Source organism: Neopelma chrysocephalum, unplaced genomic scaffold (genome assembly GCF_003984885.1).
Source record: "Neopelma chrysocephalum unplaced genomic scaffold, ASM398488v2 Primary Assembly neopelma1_105, whole genome shotgun sequence".
NCBI lineage: Eukaryota > Metazoa > Chordata > Aves > Passeriformes > Pipridae > Neopelma > Neopelma chrysocephalum.
In genome coordinates, this window is record NW_020897769.1 from 2,043,922 (window position 1) to 2,062,013 (window position 18,092).

Genomic DNA, 18,092 nt, shown 5'->3' on the forward strand with positions numbered 1-18,092 from the left:
CTTTGCCAGCTGTAACCTGAGGGTGATGGGCAGGGCTGGAACCATCTGCAGACCTGGTGCCAATGCCCTGCACCAGGCTGAGGGCAAGGGGTATCCAGACTGAGCACTGGACCTGCAGGGTACCAGAGGCTTCTTTGGAAGTGACTTAACTTTGTTTGTTTTGTAGATCAGATGGCAAACACTGAAACGGAAGAATCTACAAGGGGATGCAGGCACAGAAAATCATAAATCGACACTATGTTAGCCTTTTTGTTCAGGTAACACACGTCAAACATGTTGAATTTTGCATTTTAATGACAGTGCCAGGTATGGCACACAAAAATATTCCAGCATTTTTAAATTTTCCAATCAAATTCCGAAAGCAATTATCAAAGGCCTACAACATATCTAATAACCATTTGCATAGTTGGAACCTGGTATAAGTTGGTACCTCCATGGTAAGAATACTTCTGTTAAATGCTGTCCTTTTGTGGCAGTTTGTCTATGGACCTGACAGCTGGTTATTCTTGTGCACAAAGGGTATTAAGCAAAATGAACACAACTCACATATATGCAGCTGGATAGAAGTGGTTCCTGATACACACACAAACACTCTCTATTTGTCTATGCATATGCATATATAAGTTGTATAGAAGTACAACATTTGACACAAATTTGTGAATTTTTATGTCCCTGATTTGTATTTTCTTGTAATATTCCATGACTACTTGATATATTAAAATCTGTTGTGATATTTAGACTATTAACAGCATTACAAAAGCAAACATTTTGTTAATTTTTTTCATTACTTTCAGGGCTATCAGCCCTCATTTCACATCCTGTTTTGTGAAAAGAGAGGCCAGTTTCAACAGGTTTAGATTTCACTTTTGGGAGAGGGAAGAATTAGTAGTTCAGAGACGGCTCAGATAAGCCTGACCTTAACTGACACAGTGGTATGTTGGTTTCTGCTCAGTGAAGGAGAAAGAGGGAGAAGCAATATTGCCAAGAACTTCAAAATCATGAAGATTTCACTTTAGATTTTCTACAGATGACTTAAAACAAAAGACATACAAATTTCTACAGTTAAGTATATTTTGTCTCAGTGACCTCCCATCAGATGTGAAAAGCAAGGGGCTCAGTTTCTGGCTCCCAGGACATCTCCAGGTAATGTCCCAAGGGCTCCCATGAGCACAGTCCCTGCTGAGGGGGAGACTCCCCTGTTCGGGTTCTGCTTCTGACCCCTCCAATTCCTGCTGCTTCTGTGGCCCCCAGATTCTCACACTGGATGGCTCAGCCTTTGCTTAAAAGGAACTTAGGTTTACTTGCTCCATCTTTCTGGATTAAATGGGATTTGCAATTCCCAAGCATTTTTTTCCTTTCCTTTTCTGCCTTATTTCTTTGCTGCTGCTCAAAAACTTTGACAGAAACTTCAGAATGATCTCTATGAGCTTCTTACAGGTGAACTTTTCAGTGGTGTATTAGTTGCCTTTGTTCATCCAGGCTGGTGCTCTTCCTCCAAAACTGGGAGGAAGGTGAGAGAAATATGAGAGTTACTGGTTTCAGAAAAGCTCCCCCGAAGAAAACTGTCTTTTCTAATACTTGATAATTAAAAATTCATGTCTGAGGGTTTATTTCCATTCCAATTCGTCTCCTGAGGTTAAAAATGTTTTATTTCTTAGTAACGTAGTTCTTGATGTTGCTGTCATTGTTGGAATATTTGGGTCTCTGTACGTAGCTGTGCTCTGGCTCCTCATGGTGTCCTGGAAGGAGCAGATAAACACCCCGGGCAGCAGCGGCAGCACATGCTCCCGGAGCAATCCAGCCAACATTCCTCAACTCTGACCTGAGGACCACCTCTGGAGATAAGAGTCCCTTCTTATCAGTGAGCCCTCGCTTTCTCTGCCAAGGCTGTCAGCAAAAAGGACAGTCAGAGCCAACACTGCAGTTGTGCAGCAGGGGCTCATTCACCAGAAACCCTTCCGTGATCACTGGAGTGATTTCACATCCGCCACCAGAAAATTTATATCCTAACATATTCACATTCCCCTTTCACCCAGAGCTTGAACCCTGAAGATCTGGCAAATGACCAATTCAGTGCCTCATTAGTTTGTTCCAGACCTGGCACTTATGTAGCTCTGGGCTCTCTCTGCAGTGTGTCAGGAATCACACACATGCTGCCTGTGCTTTGCAGACTGGGGGGGGTTGTTACCTGTTCAAAGATGAAACCTTAGAACCATTGGATATTTTCTAAAAATCAAACATTTAAGTTACTCTCTCTACTCTTACCTCCTCTTGGTGTAACTGGTCATGTTATAATTTAAAATATTCTTCATGTGACTAATTATTTGCCTAAATCACAAATATTTCTTTTCCTTTGCAGATATTTGATGTGGTAATTGCTGGTTTTCAGTTCTCAGAAGTCACTGCCACGTAACCAGAGGGTGGCTGAGAGACCAGTTGTTTTAAAAGCTTTGGTTCTGCAGACTTGCTCATCTGCTGTTCGGTAGCAACATAAAATAGCAACACAGGTTCTTATAGTGCCAAATCATCCTGACTCTGCAGACAGCTCTTTCCATAATGTGCATGAAAAGATTAAAAGTTAGTAAATAATTTTTCAATTAATCATGGTTTTCCAGTCAAATCATTTTCCTAGGATGACCTTAAAACACTTTGTAATTTTATTTCATGTATCTCAGTGCATATAAAACTGTGCTTATGCATCATTTGACATTCCTCGACTGAGGAGGTTGATGTTTTGGCAGAGCTGGGTGTTGATGTGTTTATGGATGGAAAATTTTGGTTCTATATTGTATCAGCAACTCTACAAGATGTGATACTGGGATTTAGGGATCTAATCTCCTAGAAAATGATGAGTGAGACTTAAGTCTATTCTTGCTAAGCTTTGAGAGAAAGGCTGACACTAGGGGCATATGCAAGTGCTCTTTAGTTTTTCGTTTGACACTAAAAGTCTGAAGTACAAGAAAATCATTGTTTTTAGCCTGGCTCCAGCAGATGTATTTATAAAATATACAGATTCTCTTTACATTTTAAGTAAGACTTAAATAAGCCTGAAATTTGAAGTATTGGTCTCTTGGAATAGGATGCTATGGAATATTTATTTTTCCTGCTGTGTGATATTTATTGTCTTACAGCCTGTATCTGCAGTCCTGCAGCACAGAGAAAAGAAATCCTGACCACGTTAAACTCTGACAATTTCACTTTTGCTATGGGAACATGATGGGCTATTTTCTGTTTCCTCAGAAGCTTGTTGGAATTTACCTTGGAATTCATGTGAGAGCTTCAGGTTTGTACTTCTCCTGTGCCACCTGTTTGTCTGTTTTATAGGAAACATTCATCCTGATTTGCTTTTGGCAATGATCTCAATGATCTTTGCCTTTCTCCTCTTCTGCATGAATTAATGTTTCACTGTACAGTGAGTGGAGATTAGCTGATCAAAACAGCATCCATCTTTCCATCCTCTGGGGGCCAAAATCCTGTGGGATCTATTTCCAAGATACTCCTACAAGGCAGAGCTTTGGAACAGGTAACTTCCCAAATCCTGGGGTCAGGCAGCTTTGCTGGATTCTTCTTAATGCCCCATGGCACTTTGGATCCAAAAGCACTAAATCCCAAGTTTCCCCCTTGTGAGCATTACAAATGATGTCTTAATCTACCAGCACTGGAAAACCTCTTTTTTATATCTTTGTTTTTAACACATTTTTTATTTACAACAGAAAAATACAAAAGCAAGTCCCACAGGCTTTCCATTTAAATTTTTAAAACAAAGTGAGCTGTCCTGAGTCTGTCTACTGCAGGCACTGTCAAGACAATTCCATCTTGAATACTTTCTGTTTTAAAAATATTCTGCCCAGAATATATGTTTTAAAGTTTTGATTGATCTTTTTAAAGTGATAGGCATCTGCTGTTGAATATGTTGAGATGAACAGGGAACGTTTTTCCTGCTAATTAGAGTGTTAGCACTTATGTCACATTCCAGATTTATTCCCTAGCTTGGGAGGTAGGTAAATAAAGAGATAGAGTCTCCTTCAACTGCAAAGGGAAGGACAGAGGTGGAATAACAAGGTAGACCCAGGTTTTGAAGTCGTCAGTTCACAGTTTGAAGTTCTGTGCTCAGCTCACTACAAACCATTACACTGGCAGATATTGGTTCATTCAGCCCTCTAGAAATCTAATCACCTTAGGATTTCCAGTGTCTAAGTTCACAATAACATTAATTACCACTCAGAAGTCTGGCTATTTCAAGACAATTAAGAGATATGAAGAGAATTGGTGGAAGAGTGAATCAGGGGTCACAGTCTAGTTCAGAATACAGCCAACCAGTGCTCAATCTGACAAATGAAAACAAAATATAAAGCTTGAGAGGAGCCAAAAAGTACCTTAATAAATAATTAGAGCTTGCAGGTTGCAGGGAGCCGGGTTCTCTTGGCGACAGTGGGCAGCAGCCGTTTCTGAACAAACAAGATTGGATTTGTGTCCCGGGAGAGCAGCCCCGGCCCGGCCTTGGAGCTGCACGGAGCCCATTCCCGACCCTCTGTGCCAGACAAATTCCCTCCATGTGCTGGAGTGGGCACAAACGTGGGGCATTCCCAAGAGGTGCCTCAGGTGAGATGGCTCTGTGCTCCCAAAGACATCCCTGGCAGTGCTGGGGACAGTGCTGGGGACAGTGCTGGGGACATCTGCTTTTAACTGATGAGGAGCTGCCAAGTTTCACGTGCTCTGAGCCCCTGAACCCAGTCGTGTCCGTGGGGTTTCTGTAGGCTCAGCAGTTGTAAGAACAAACCAACCAACAAATAACCAGGCCTGCAGGTAACAGCTTTGGGCAGGTGTGATGTCCAGGTGTCCTGCAGTGTGTGCACACTGTATGAGAGAGAGAATAAATGCATTTGTACAAGGGCCGGCCCTGGGAAACGCCTCCTGCAGCAGCAGCCAGTTCGTGCTCACAGAAGAGCTTTGCCTCAGCAAGGTGTTAGCTGGTGGCATCTGTAAAATGGAACCTGAGGAGCAGGAAGCAGGCAGTGTTGCCTCTCACCTCATTTGAGGGAATGGTGGTGAGCCCAGGCTCTGGATTATTGTCCCTTCCCATCGCTTGTGGGATGTTCCTCCCAAGCTGCTGCAGCACAGGCAGTGACGAGGGTGAGCAGACAGAGAGGCCCTACAGCAAGGGGCATTAGGGGAGCAGTGTTTACCCTCCTCTGTATTTGCTGCCTCAGGCAAATGTCCCTCTCATTCCTCCAGTGGCCTTAAAATGAAGGGTCTCTCTCCCTGTGCACCCTTGCCCTCCGTACAGCTCCTCCTGTCTATCAGCTGCCAGGGGAAGAAAAAAACACCCAAGTGTAAAATTAATGCTTTCTCCTTTTTTACAGCACTGTTGCACCATCCCGTTCTTCCCTTTGGCTTCGAGGGGACTGTGCCAGCACTGACTGCCATCATCCCTTTACCTTCTAGGCCCTGGTCCTGTGCTCCCACATTAAAAGGTTTGTTGCTTTAAGAAAGCGTGTGCCATGATTGGGAGGGAAGGTACAACCCCTGGTGTCAATGAGCCTGACTGGGTTTGTGGGGAGAGGTGTAGCTCTTGCCTCCTGCTGCTCTCTGGGAGGAGGCCTGGCAGCTTGGCTTGGCTGGAGAGAGCTGAGCATGACCTGAGGTGTGTGAGCAAAACCCTCAGCTGAGGCTGGGAGAAAAGTGCAGTGAGTGATGGGCTTGTGCTGTTGCTGGTTTCAGTCAGCTCTGATGCACTGGGTACAGTTCATGCTGAAGTGCTTGGAGATGTTGGAGCAGAGCTAGGAGAGCTGGTGGGTCTGGGAGAAGCAGCTTGAATTGTGAAAGGAGGTTCTCTGGATCCGGGATAACTTGGAATTCCTAGGGAGAAGCTTGCCAGCTGAACTAGAGAGTCGTAGTTCCTGCTGGTATGGCTCAGCCTTCTTAGGAAGACACTTCAATGTGTATTTGATTAAGAAGAAAATGGGCAGAACAAGTGGAAAATAACAGTATATCTCAAAGAAAATTCCAGTGGGCAGGAGCTGTTAGCTGGCCTCAGACAGAAAGGCTGGGCTGTTCTAAGGGATGTGCTTTCTGGAGGTGAGGGAGAGGGGTACAAGTGTACAGCACTTCAGGGTATGAGAAATTAAAGGGCAGCACAGCTGCTAAAAAATTGAAGTTGATGTATTTGCCACTATAAATGCAGCCTGTTTGCCAGAACTCTGCAGTTGGATTAAACTCAAAGCATATGTTCTCTGACTTCAGAACTATCCCACACTGGGTGTACCCATCACCTCTGTTCTCTCCTCAGCAAAAAAGCTGAAGCTCTGTAAACGTTGCCCATCTCCAGTCCAGCAATCCTTGCACCACTTCCAGTTCACCCATTAAACTTCCTTTTCTCCTTTGTCCACCTCTTTCTCGGTATAGGTGCTTCCTGATTTCTTTTGCCTTCTGGTGTCTTTATTTCTAATGTCTTTTCCCTAATTTTTTGCCCCTCTTTTAGAGCCAAGACATGACTCTATCATGTGTTCAATGAATTTCCAGATAAAGTACCTGTATGTTCTCACTTTCATGTCCTTCACATTTTGGAGAAGCTCCTTAGAAGCACCTCAAAATAAACTGGGCTTTGTTTTCACATGCACAAAAATCTACAATATAGATTGCCTATCTGCAGTAGGCTTCTGGTTTCCTGAGATTACTTATGTTTATAGTCATCAGTATTGTCTGGTGTTTCCTTGCTACTTCAGTCTTGTTTAGATTGTAAATAATTTGGATAAGGGTCTTGTCTCTTTATTATAATTATTGAAAAGCTATAACAATTAAATCTTGGCTTATACTTAAGGCTCCCAGTGAATGCTAAACTGCTGATAACAAAATAATTCAACATAGTGAAATTTGTCTTCCTGCTTAGGGTGTTTTCTACAATCAGTGTGAATCCCTAAAAAAGACACATATTTTCCAGTGAAACATATAACATACTGATGACTTCAAGTTGTCCACTTATCTTTGTAACTGGCCTGAAATCCAGGGTGGCTGGGAGTCAAAATCCCGTCCTTTTTGGCTTTGTGTGTTCTGCTGGTCACCTGCCTAATGAAGTAAGTAGGCAGGGCAATCTCTTTGTCATCCAGGAAACCTCTCTGGGAAAGTGGGTTGGAAACATTTAGGTGAAGATTTTTGTTTCAGTATGGATTTGCTGTTTTGTGGAAACATAAGGATGTTATGGGAGGAGATAGGTTTCAATGAATTCACAAGCTTTAAAAAAGATATGAAAAGTCCAGGATCACTCCTGTTGTTTCCAGGCTTTCCTCCTGCAAGTGATGGTAGTTGCATGAAGGCAATTAGAGAATATGCTGTTTGGGTTGCAGTGGTTTTGCCATTTTTGTTGGAGTCAACTTTGATCTTTGAAAATTTGAGACTTTGAATTTTTGTTTTGAGTTTTGATAAGAAAAGTTTTAATTCTGCTACTTAGTAGAGCTGTAGATAATGAATTCTACCAGACAGAGCTGTGAAAACTAGACCTGCTGCAGTCACAGGAATATACTTATTTCAATACAGAGCTTTTCCCTGCCACTGGCAAACCGCCAGGGCCATTGATTTTTCTTCTCTGTTCTTGCCTTTTTTTTAACATTCTCAGACCAATTTGTCTCATCTGCACCTCTTTTCTAAATCTGCTGTCCCAAACAGTCTTTAGGCTTTGGGTAAGGCTGTGCTCCCAGGGTGCTGACTTGGAGAGTACCATTCTTTGGCTGCCAGCTTCAGTGCAGGAGGAGAATTATTTCCTGTCACCATCCCAAAGGAATGGCAGGAAATTGCAACACAACTGGGATCTATTTCCATGTTCTGGCCATGAGATGATGGCTGCTGGGACAGGGAGTGCATGGCTTCAGTTGCAGGTTAAGGTGTGGTATTTTTGTGGCACTCCCTCCTATGGCATTCAACACTTCTCATCCAGGGGAGGCTGCAGATCCAAGGGGGAAAGAGATGCATAATTAAGAATTGATTGTTACTAAATTTAGATTGAGGGGGGAAAAACACTAATAAAAACTGGTAGGAAAGGCTTAGCAAGCACTAGCAGGTTTTTTAGGACACTGGCTGAGTTCCCTGGGAACTGATTGCTAGGGCAGGGTGGGAGCCACTGGGACCTGCCCACACGAGGTGGAGGGAAACCAGGAGGCAGCACAGAACTGGGAGAAGCAGCCATGAGCATGGCCCAGAAAGGTAATGGCAAAAGGACTCCACGAGATGCAGAGTAGAAAACCAACTGGACATTGTGCAGGATTCATCTACTTGCTGTTTTCTCATTGTGTTCTGGAAACTTGAGTTTATAAACTGAATTGCACCAAAGACATATCTGGTTTTTATTATCAGTCCTGTCTCCATATGGAAATAAGTCAGTTCAACGTCAAGTTTTTTTATTCTTTTAAGTGTCATCGTGTTTTACTGCATCTTTTGGTATCTCTCAACCATTTTCTTTTTATTCATTATAAATGATTAATTCACTAGGCAGTCACCCAAATTGCTTATTTGGCCAAAAAGTATTTGTTACTGGATCAGAAAATCTTGACTGACTACTAAGGGGGGAACTCTTCACAATAAATATTTCTTCTGGGTAGAGCATGACTCTACACTTGAAGAAAAGAAAAATTTTGAGAAGTATTCAAACAGTGTTTATACTTACTGTAGAAGTTGGAATTGTAAAAGATACTTTGCCATTTCTGCCTTGTGAACATATTCTGAAGGACAGAAACAAATTTTAATCTAAAGAATATGATTTTTGATTGGGAAGGAAACTTTATAATGCATGACCTAAAAATTCAGATCTATAATTCACATCTCAATGCAGATACAATATTAATGTTGGACTGATGTATTTGTGCATTTTTTTTCTGGACTACCACTTCTAAAACTGCCCAGAAAAAGGGAAAGACTTTCTCATTTTTGTCAATGTAATTATATGGCTCTCAAAGGATTTGCTCCCGTTTTCACCAGCCAGGAGAGAAGTAGTAGACTCATAATACACAACAAATAAATTGCACTTCCTGCCTTCAGATCTCTCAGTCAGACTGATGAAGGCAGATAAAGGGGGAAAAAGCACTCGAACAAAGGGGTGAAAGTCATGTTTGGTCTTTTCGGAGAAAAGGAGAGTGGAGCCGCTCTGATGGGGGCTGTAATGAGAGTTGTTTCAAAGGGGAGGGGTGACAGGGGGTGGGACATTCCCTCTGCCAGATTTTGATTTAAACCTGAGCACAATGGTGAGGCACCTGTTGAGAGCTGAAAGCTTTGCTGGAGATTGTGGTGCTAATTGTCTCCTCGCAGCTGGGGGATTATGTGTAACCCGAGCACTGCGGGTCTTATGGCAGCCCCGCAAGCACTGGGGGGAAAAGTTCCTGTTTTCTGCAGTTAATGGCACAAAATGGGGGGTTGTGCAGTTTGTCTTTCAGCTCACCTTGCCGTGATGTGCTTTTCAAAACCGGGATTTCAATCTGCAAGTACCACTGGAAGTGCAAGGACGTTGTTTGAACTTCAGAAGTAATTGTGATTCTACTAAATATTATATCATATACAGAACTGAATGAAATCTCCCTTTCTCTGTCCATGTGTTGGTTTGGTTTTTTCCCTCTGTATTTTAAAAATACCTTTCATTGTATAAACACAATTTTGATGGATGCTCTGATGCCTGGAGTAACAAGTAACAGTTCATTTTATGCCTGTGTGAGACTCCATTCACTTCACTGAGCCACCCTGGGATCACTGGATTTGACTATGATGTGAATTTGTGCTTCTTTTTTTTTTTCCTTGTCCTAAGAAAACAGAATGACTTTGATGGTATCAGCCTTTTATCAGTCATCTGAGGACAGGCAACAGAAAGCAGCCCCAAAGTATTTGTAATTGGATGACATGCAGAAGGAAGAGCTGCAACTCATGAAATTAGACCCTTAAAATCTTGTTCTCCTTCATTTATTCATAACCCAAAGTAACTGTGGAAGTTTCTCAAGGTTTACATTAAAATGGGGTCATAGATGACAATTTGGTGGGTTCTAAATTTACTGTTGCATGGGCTCTTTAACAATAAATAACTAAAAAAGGAACTTTTAATATTTCTCACATGAGCATTGCAACATGTTCCTGGAGAATATTAGATATTACTTTAGAAGCAAATCAAAACACCTGCACTCGTGATCTGCTCCACTTTTTCATAATGTTATCAATCTATATTAAAAAAGTAATAGCAGAAGCACTGAGAAAAATAACTAAAGAATATTTTTTCCTTCAAAGGTCTGTCATTAAAACATATTGCCCACATGTACACTATGTAAATATTTATTAGAATTATGACAATTTTGCTGATGTTTAAGACATTGTAACATTGGATTAAAATGTTAGAAAGTTGCATTCAGCTATCTTGTCTCTCCCTTGATAACATTGCATCTTTCTCTGAAAGATGCCTTTTTTTTTGTGCCATACAAAGTGCTTCAAATTTAGGACTAAGACTAGTTCAGATCCTGTCAAAAAAAAAAAAGTATCTGAATTGCAGTAGTATTTCTATTCATTTGATTAGTAACAGGAGCTACAAAAGATGAACATAAAGTATTCTTGTAAGTCAAAGAAATAGCATTGAGTTGCTTGTATAGCTCTTAACTTATACTCCCAGTTTGAACACCCTGAAATTTATTCTTTTTTTTTTTTTCCCCTGAAGGGAAATGATCCCAGGCTTTCCATCATTAGGTAACACTGAATTATCTTATTTAGGCTCAAACTTAGTAATGAAGACAATTTCTGCCCTGAGAAACTGGATGTTGACTTGATCAAACTTAATGATGGAAAACACCTGAGACTAATGAGCCCTGAACGAAAACTTCTGTGTCCTCCAGCTGTGGGTTCTGCCAAGGTAAAATGCAAAACCATCAGAACTGAAAAGGGGAAGAGCTTATCTTAAATATTTCAGTGAAAGAACCATGATTTCTGCAACTAAGTGACTTTTTGTTGCTTGTTTGTGCTATCTGGAGGAGTGGAATGCATTGCTGGAACCTGTCACCCAGTGAGCTTTAAACAGCTTCCTTGAAAATGCAAAAATGTTCTTGTTTGACTGACATCTCACTGTTCATGTTCAGTATTTCCAGTGGGTTGCCTACAGCTCACTAAACAAACAGACATACTGCCATAAAACAGAGTATTCTTCAGTGGAATAGGGATAAATCAAAAGGGAAAAAAGTCAGTTCAGGATGGTAATTGCAGTAACTTGTATTATTGTAGCTCAGCGTGGTTGTAAATATAAATCTCCTAGAAAGAATCAGGAAAAAAAGGTACATTTAAACACAACATTTTTAAAAGGCATAGTCGCTTGTGTTAGAAGCTCATCTATAGGCCTGGAAATACTTAGAACTTTCATTTTTTTGAACGATTGACTAACTAAAAAAAAAAATCAAGAGTGGTGAAAGGAAATCTTGTTGAAGAAATGTGAAAGTAACATTTTTGGCAGCCCACTTCGGGTGATGTCATTCTACAGAATGTGCTAAAGGCTGTTATTTTACAGCAGGAACTGATTCCTCAAGGCAGGCAGAGTCCATGGGCACTTAGTGTTGCTCTCAACTCCAGCCAGCCGAGATCTGAGCTTCTTACACCTCGTTAGCTGGTAATAAACTGTGCCCACTCCTCCCCGTGGCACCCAGAGGTTTGCTCTGCTGGCCAAACACACCCGGGCAGCTCCGGGTCTGACACCCCCTGCACGCTGCTCCTGCGGGGTTTGTCCCTGGGCTGAGGCTCTGCTCGGTGCTCCTGCCCAGTGTTCCCCTCTCCTGGCTTCTGGGGGATGAGCCCACGGGAAGCAGAGCTTTGGGAAGGCAGGGAGGGCCTCCCCACCCCCCACCGTGGGGACAGTCCTTTGGGAGGTGACAGTCCCTTGTGAGGTAACAGTCCCCTGGGAGGTGACAGTTCCTTGGGAGGTGACAGTTCCTTGGGAGGTGACAGTCCCTTGGAAGGTGACAGTCCCCTGGGAGGTGACAGTTCCTTGGGAGGTGACAGTCCCTTGGAAGGTGACAGTCCCTTGTGAGTGACAGTCCCTTGTGAGGTGATAGTTCCTTGGGAGGTGACAGTTCCTTGGGAGGTGACAGTCCCTTGCGAGTGACAGTCCCTTGGGAGGTGACAGTCCTTTGGGAGGTGGCGATCTCTTGGGAGGTGACAGTCCCTTGGAAGGTGACAGTCCCCTGGGAGGTGACAGTTCCTTGGGAGGTGACAGTCCCTTGGACGGTGACAGTCCCTTGTGAGGTGACAGTTCCTTGTGAGTGACAGTCCCTTGGGAGGTGACAGTCCCTTGGGAGGTGACAGTCCCTTGTGAGTGACAGTCCCTTCGGAGGTGACAGTCCCTTGTGGGTGACAGTCCCTTGCTGTTGCTCCCCACGTGCTGCTGCTGCTCACTCTGGAGGACATCAGAGCACATAAGTTCAGTGTGTATTTGCTTTCTCCTGAGTGAAAGCAGGTCTCAGCTCTGAACCACACTGACTTAAGATGCAACCTTCTGGTGAACTGTAACGAGCTTTACTGTATTTAGAACGTTAAATAGTAAAGTGATGGGGTTCTGTGTAAGTCATCCAAGAGGGAGCATGAATTGACTTGTCTTTGGGGGTTTAAGGATTGTCCTATTAAAGGACTAATAAATGCGGGTCACTTGTGCTAACGTAGGGAATATTTGTATTTGTTCCATTTTGTGGCTGCTTTTATGATGCCATCTTCTTTATCCTATTAATTTGGGACCTCTGAGCCTAGTCATGTAAAATAGGCACTTAAAAGTGTAGAGAATACAGCTGGTAGCAGAGGACACTTAAGGCCTGATTCTGGAGACATTTTGTGCATTGCTCATGGAATAACCTGTCATTTGGGATAAGTTAGACTGGCCTTATGATTATTGCATCTGAAAGGAAAACTGCTGCATATATTTCCCCTATATACTTATAAGTTTTACTTCTAGTGACAAATACCATGGCAATAGTCTGTGTAAAATTTTTGTTTCCAGGTATATATTAAAACAATGTTAATCAAGATTTCAGTGTCTTCTAATCAGGTTCGTTTCTTACTCTTGTCTGTAGCATGAAAGTATTGATTTGGTACTTAATGATTCAGGGATTTCTGCATTCACTAAGAGAAATCTGTTTGATTAATGTCTAGAAAGGAAATCCAGTAAAGCTTCTGAAGTTTTATGAGGTCTTATTGCTGTTAACAAAATGAATATATTGGATCTAATCTCGGTGGACACTTCTCAGTGTAAAAAGTGTGTTCTCAAGAAAAGAAAACAATATTGTGGAAGGTCTGTATCTGTAGGCAGATTATACTGACTCTTTGGCTCTGGAATCACAAAAAATAGCAACTTCATTGTAGGCACACCTGCATAACAGTGAGAGGTATGTGGGGACATCAGATTTTGCCACGAGGAAAGACTTCAGGCAGGTTATGGCAGAGGAGGTCTGTGGCAGGGTTTGAACAATGGGGGTAAGACAACAATGTGAGGAGTTATTCTCAGAAAACTTTAAACCATGTTTAAAAATATCTATACATGTAAAAATGGTTTGGCAGTAGAGAGAGTTTCAGACTTCATAATTTTATTTGATTCTGTTTCAGAGTAGTTATTGATACTCTTCATTGGTACTGTGAGCCATTTAATATTCAATTTACTTGTCATGTGCTGAAGGTCTAATTTTATAAAAGAAAAGTCACCACCAGCAGGGTCAGTTTGCACTGTCCCTGTAGGACTCCTTGGTTATCATAATCCACCAGAAGTTTGAAGCTTTGTGCCTGGTATTGTCCAAATACCTACAGTTTTCAATGTCATTAATTTTAGCAGGTCTTCATTAACAAAATGTGAAAGTGTTTTTATGTTATGCCTACTAGAGCTTTCTAATGAAAACTAAATCTGTGTATATTTGAAATATAGTCAGTTTAGTACTTTACTGCAAAACATAAGCAGTAAGTATAATGGAGATTTCTGTAATTATTTAATATTTTTCTTTACATGTGTGTACGGTCCTGTATATGTGCAGCTGTGTTTGGGTGTTTAGATGTGTTCTGGAAATACACTCTGCCTTCTGCAAAAGATCTCAGGAGCAGCTGCTGTCAGTCAGGCCGGGATGTAGGAGGATCCTTCCCTTCTTCCTGAGCCAGCATTTTATTAGGATCTATTGTAAATCAGAAGGATGCCAGCTCTGAAATGGTGATTTTTGGTTATTGCTGCACAGAACTAGGATTTTTTTTTGCTTTAAAGGTATAGCTTTGGAAATTGTATTGAGTTATTTGTACGTGAGCTGTAGTTAGAGGAGAGATTAGCACTGATCTGCTGGAGATACCCAAGGATTGTTGGCTGGCAAATGGAACAGATCCAGACTTGGGGGTGTCCTGCAGCAACCTCCTGGATCTGACAGTTACACTGGAGGTGGGGAAGGAGTCACACCTTCATCTAAGGAAAAACTGTTTTATCATATTGTGTAACCTGTGTCCTCCCTTTCCATCGGAGGACTAATTTAGTTCCCCAGCATTCAAACTTTCTGGGAGGCTTGTTTTAATTTTACAATGTAAGGTATTTCAGGGGCAGAGACCATGTCTTATTTATTGCTTTTATGAGTCATTTAGTTCATTTTTGGATGCTTGACAGATAATAATGTATTTGATTGCATCTTGTGGTATATACCAGGTCTGGAGCAAAACAGACTTTCAACTCTGTAGCAAAGTCTTAAGTTTGATTTACTGTTTATTAATTCAACAGCAGATGCAGGCCAGAACTCAGATTGTTGAAATTCTATGACCTGACTCAGCCAAAGGCAATATAAAATCAAGTATCATCAGCGTACATCTAATAGTTCACACTGTAATGCTGTCTAGATTTTCATCATTAATGTTCCTGGACAAACCATGGATAGAAGAAAACTTGGATGGATTTCAGCTGGAAAATATTCACAGTATCTAGGAGTTCTATAGAATAACATGTTAATGGTTATCACTTTGCAGCAGTCCTTGTACACTCCATATTTCCCAATTGTTGAGCCCTACTATAATTAATCTCAATAAAACAAAACCTTTTTCCCCTTTTTCTCTCACCCCATGTAATTTGTTCTTGTGTGGGCTTTGGAAAGCTGTAGTTGTGGAAACATCAACAAATTCCTAACAGAATAATTGAGCTGACAGCTAAAGAGATGCTCACTTTCTCAAGCACACAAAAAATACTAATTTTGTTAGAATTTTGTTCTCTGTTATTAACTTTTCCACTGAATGAAGCTGAGTCTAGTTCAGGGAGCTATGCACTGCTGGGATGCTGTTGGCCAGGTCTGGGGACATGATGTTCAGCCGAAGCAGCTGAGGGAGGAGTGCCATGTTCTTTTAGCTGCTGAGGGCCATGGCAGTGCACTTCAGGACAGCCCCAGCTCTGGGGGGTGTGTTCAGCCAAGGGACTCTGCCTGAGCTGTGGCTCGTGGTACGAGCCTGGAACGCGGCGATGCCGGTGGGTGCAGAGGGTCAGAAAGCCAAGGTGGGCAAGGCCTTTGGTTAAACCCCTGTGTGAGACACAGGAGTTGGTCTTTCTGCTGCAATGGGCCTGCCACAGCTCCTCCAGTTTGACTGGGTGCTTGGGGGTGGGGGTTTCCACTCATTAGTGTCACACACACGAGACAGTCCCTCTGCTTGACTTGGCTCCTGGGGGCTGATGCTGAAGGGCCAAAAGCCAGTGTTCAAGTTGGTGCTGACCAGCCTTTCTATTGCTTCCAGGAGAGAAGAGGGCTCAGGGACCTTTGTTCTCATAGATCAGGGATATAATTGATTTCCTATATCTTACAAGCCTAATGTCAGCTGGCTGAGCCACAGCCAGTGAACATGTGCACACCCAAAGGCTGGCAGAGGGGCACAGGGAAGTGCCTGGGGGTGGCTTCCAGCAGGAGATCTCCCTCAGGAATTCAAATGGGAGAATCTGAGCATTAGAAGCCTAACTTCAAACACAGGCTGGCAAAGCAAATGTGTGTGGAATGCAAACATGGGCAGGAGAAGGTCACTGTCCGAAGGTAAAAGGGAGGAAAAAGAGGATGAGAGTAGTGGCAGAAGGGAGAGCAGAGGTGTACTGATAGATGGAAAGGGAATACTGAGAAGGAAGGAATGCTTGGGAATGAAGGCTACTAGCAAGAGGCTAGAGCTGGTGAGCAGGCTGCTGCTCTCTTGATTCCTGCTGTGTTTAGGAATAGGCAGCTCTAGGATCTTTGCTAATGGGGAGGATGTGCACTGAGGGTGCTCAGCTTTACCCACCATTTTCTGTCTTGATTCGTTTAAATGTCTAAGATCCCGAAGTCTGCCAACTTATTTAGGCTTCAAAGAAGAAATGATGATCAGGAGATGCTTGAGGAGCTCAAAAATTCCTAAAAAGTATTATTATTAAGCTTGGAGGTTTCATTAGAAGAAGTAGAATGGGTAAATTTGTCCCAGAAAGGACCAAAGAGTGCGTGTTGTAGTATCTGGATGGATGGTAAAACTCAGCTGTTAGTGCAGCTGGGGACAGAGCTGCATCAGGAAAGGAATTCAGTGGAGCACAGGAGACAGGAGAGCTCTGAGATTTCTCAGGGAGATGAGCTGTGTCAAAGGGTTAAGAAAGAGAAGGACTTAAATGTGATGGAACATCAATGAGCTTTCTTGGTAAGGAAAGGATTTCCAAAGGGGAGAGGTCAAATTCATCAAGTCCAAATAGAAAACTGACTTGCTGTATTTGATTCAAATTTATAACATGTCTCAGTGGAATGGTTGGACAGTCACACAAGTCCAAGAGTGCTGCAGAATTTACTCTGAAAAGGCTGGGTATGGAATTTGGTGAAGTCATCAATTCCAACACACCTCAGTACCAGCAAGAGAAGTGGGAGGCTTTGGTCAGGTTTAATTCAGAACTGCAGGATGGCTGAGGTTGGAAGGGACCACAGTGAGTCCCCTGGTCCCACCTCCCTGCTCTGGCAGGGCCATCCCAGAGCTCCTGGCACATTCAGCATCTTGCAGCCTGGAACTTCCCATCTTGTCACCCTCCTGTCCCAGGAACAGATGTCTGGGTGCTGTTGCTTGGTTGTATTTTGACTTCCAGAGCAAGATCAGGAAAGGGAGACAAAAGGAGGTAGCCCCCAAAAAATGATAGAATTTGCTACTGAATCATAATCATTCCTTGGAGAAGTTAAAAGAAATTGTCATTAATGAGGAGAATGGAAGCTGGAAACTACTTTTGTGTGACTTTATCCTTTAATACCTGATCCTAACCCACCTCAGGACACACGAGAAGATAAATTCCAGATCTGAGTTGTCTAATTGGCATTGGATAAAGGCACTGTCTGGACACTCATGCCCATCCAAAGCTTGAACTGTTTTTCAAAAATGGATTTCTGGAATTCGAAAAGCAATCTGTGTAGCTATGAAAATGAATGAATGAACCAGTATTTTATTATGACTAAGCCAGGCACCTTCAGGCACTAAAGACTTTAATAATGTGGCTCAGATCAAGGGGGTGACTTGTAGATGATTTGGGTTTTTGGTTTGTATTTTTCATTGATAAACTGCTGTGTTTTGTAGGACACAAGGCATAATGCCACTGTAGCTGTCACTTCTGAGAAAAGATAAAGGGAATATCTGACACTTTGAAATCTGGAATCATAGCTGTGGAAGTTCAAATAGTTTCCATTCCTCAATACTTAATACTCAAATTCTGCAATAACTCAAATTTCCCATTTTCAACTGAGTTCTTGGATCAATAGTAGGTAATGGCATTCTGGGTGAGTTATCAGATAGCTTGCTCCAGAGCCTTTGTATTTAGTTATATTAAACACAATCCCAAGCTTACAGAAGGAATTCTTCATTCCTGTAAGTGCTCCTGCTATCATTCAAAATGTTACACAGATGAGGGAAAACGTTTTATTGGGTAATCTCGGAAGATTCAGATAATTCTCTTGCTCATTATAGTTCTTTATATTATATGTCAAAATTCCCTAGAGACTACTGGAAACTCCATCCCTGCCTCTGTGTACACACTCAACCTGCTCTTCACTTTTCCTTTCAAACTCTGTCCGTGTCTCTTGCCATTAGAGCAGCAAGTCCTGTGGACCAAAGGTCACCATGAG

At 42.3% G+C, this 18,092-nt stretch overlaps 1 long non-coding RNA gene across 1 annotated transcript in view; it reads left to right on the forward strand.

The window, feature by feature from the left end:
* The first annotated feature begins 3,098 nt into the window (after positions 1–3,098).
* Positions 3,099–18,092, forward strand: part of LOC113973743 — an 80,685-nt gene continuing 65,691 nt past the window's right edge. Inside the window, exons 1-2 of the long non-coding RNA XR_003536335.1 lie at positions 3,099–3,283; positions 10,729–10,867. This is a non-coding gene — a long non-coding RNA (uncharacterized LOC113973743). The remainder of the gene's footprint in view (positions 3,284–10,728; positions 10,868–18,092) is intronic.